A 3,055-nucleotide genomic window follows, 5' to 3' on the forward strand; every position below is an offset into this window, starting at 1 on the left:
AAAAAATTTATTTCGCTTTGCGAATAACCGTGCTATGAAATGCCGCACAACTGGAGAATTTCAAGAACGGATATAACACTTTCCTTAGGTAACCTAAAGCGGCAAATGACCACCAAACCTTAATCTTAGCAGACAAATGTGCCAATGAAAATCGTAAACGTGAATTGTTGGTGAAAATGTTGGACCAAAAAGTTTCAATGAAATATATAAAAATTTTGGGCGGGACGAAGTTCGCCGGGTCTGCTAGTATGAAATAAATGAAAATATCAGTAAATCTTCGGGACAAAAAAAACAATAAACTAACCCTTTCCGTGCATTGGAAGCGTGCCACTAAAAGTCGTATTAATATTTTTGAAAACAAATTGAACTTTATGAAGTTTTATACTGTACCGAATGGTTTACTTAAATTTCAAAATCGAAAACGTTCCAAAAATAATTTTAGAATTTAATTTAAAAATCGTCGCTGCGCCAACAAAAGCAGTTATGTGATTTTTGTAAATTTTTTGTATTGTATATTTTACTAACACTATCTACTGGCCACATTTCTGCATTTGCCGTTTTCTTATATCTCTTTTGGTTTAGAACTGATCAAAAACAGCTATGTGCTCGCAGTACTAGAAATACTCTTAAAAAACGGGTATACGCTTACTTGCTTATAACTGTTTTTGATCGCAGATGAGTGTGCTTTGACTTCGTTGTAAAAAGTAATTATAAACCAACTAAATACACACATACATATGTATGCACATTCCACTTACGCTACATAGATTCTACTACAGTAAAACCCGCTTAAGTACCACACGAAAAATACCAGCTTTTTGAGGTACTTACATAGGCAGGTTGGGTACTTAAAAGAACCCGCTTAAGTACCTCGATGCGGGTACTTATGCGAACATTATTACTGATGTAGTTACATCTTCTTGTTAACATATATAAATACTTGAATAACAAAATTTAATGAAGTATACATAGTTTGAAACCAAAATCGTAGCATTATTTATGCACATAAACAAGTAAAGAAAAACCTTATTAAAAAAAATATATGTCATTCTTAAAAGAATTAAATTGTTTAAAAAGTCAAAGTTGGACATGTCATTTTATACCAAATTCAAAATGATACATATTGTTTGCCACTTATGTTTATTTATTAATTTTTACGATTTTTAAATCAATTAAAATACAGCTCATTCCCTAACAAGTACCATATAAACCTAAGCTAAAGATTTTGTAGAACACTTAAAAAATTCATCTTACTTTCAAACTTTTTTCTCCGAAGTGTTTTTATACCCGAGCGCACTTGTGCACAAGGGTATATTAATTTTGTTCACATAACGGTTGTTTGTAACAGCCAAAACGGATCGAGATAGATATAGACAAATGTATACATAAATGTTCAGAATGAATAGAGAAATCGATTAAGCCATGTCTGTCTGTCCGTCCGTCTGTCCGTCTGTCCCTCCGTCCGTGTACACGATAACTCGAGCAAAAATTGAGATATCTCAACGAAATTTGGTACGTAGGTTGCTGTTAATCCAAGGTAGGTTGGTATTGAAAATGGGCGAAATCGGACTTTAACCACGCCCACTTCCCATATAACGGTAATTTTCAGAAATACGAAAACTGCGATATTTTAGTAACTACTGAAGATTATTCACTCAAAATTGATATTTACAATAAGTTTTAGGCGAAAAGTAATAATATTATAAATTTTTGGAAAATGGGCGTAGCCACGCCCACTTATGGTTACATGTGTATATCTTGGTAACCGCTGCACCAATTTCTTCCAAACTTGGCACAGTTGTTGGCCTTGGTACAGCATATCCATACCAAATGGCCGAAAATTTTTAAAATCGGACAAAACCACGCCCACAGTCCACAGGGTAATTTAGGGAAATACGAAATCTTCGATAAATCAGTAAATATTAAAGCTAATTTATTCAAAATTGACGTCTTCAACAATTCTTTACCAAGAAATACGTTTATGGTAAAATTTTGGAAAATGGGCGTGGCACCGTCCACTTACGATCACGTATATGTATATCGGTAACCGTTCTACCAATTTGTACCAAACTCGGTATTTTTATTGTGCTTGCCACATAAAAGCAAAACGTTGAAAATTATTGAAATCGGACTAAAATTACGGCCGCTTTTCATATAACGGTAAATTCCAGAAATGCTTAAAACTGCAATATTTTGAAATTTGAGGACGTTAATTTACTCAAACTTGATACACCCCGTCTTACCATCTAGCGGTAGGTTTCGGAAAGGTGAAAAAACATGTATTTAATACTTGCGCCGGGTATTTAATGTTCGGCTCCACCCGAACTTAGACTGTCTTACTGTCAAGTGGCTAAAAATTACCTACTACTTAAGAGGGTTTCACTGTATTTAATTTGATCGCTTGCAATTGAGATTCAACAATTAACAAAGGTAAATAGTATAGAGGCAGACAGCGTCCACTCTACATTAGAAAATGTATTCAATCCACCGATATATTCACCAATGGACTGCATAAGTCGTATGCGACAGGCGTGGCCATCACATCCTTATCTACATCAATTAAATAAATAGGCAATCATGTTTCCTTTACACCCCTTTTACGGCTAAACTATACTCCTAAGGTAGAAACAATTACATATATATCATTAGAAAGGTATTTTGATGCTGATGTGCAGGCAATTTTTAAAATTTCAAAAAAAATCCAATTCAAAAGTCACACCAATACCAATGAGTTACATGTGCATGTTTAGGGTGGAAATGCCTCCTAAATGTATGCTTTTATATTGATACTGAATTACAGAAACGTGCTAAGCAGCAGTTTAGGAATAAGACGTATGTATGTATGTACATGAATAGATTTGACTCAAACAAGGAAGAAGGTAAAGTTGAGTATGGAGAAGAAGGAAGGGATAAATACGGAAATTAAAATAAAAGTAAAGAAACCTAAATATAAAGACAAAGAGGAAGGAAAATTTAAATACCTAACCTAATAACAATGGTGAGGGTGAATATGTAAATGATGAAAAGAATGGACATAGTTAGATCAGGATAAAGG

The sequence above is a fragment of the Rhagoletis zephyria genome, unplaced genomic scaffold, assembly GCF_001687245.7.
Source record: "Rhagoletis zephyria isolate East Lansing unplaced genomic scaffold, Rhagoletis_zephyria_1.1 Rzeph_scaffold_01208, whole genome shotgun sequence".
In the NCBI taxonomy this organism is placed as follows: domain Eukaryota; kingdom Metazoa; phylum Arthropoda; class Insecta; order Diptera; family Tephritidae; genus Rhagoletis; species Rhagoletis zephyria.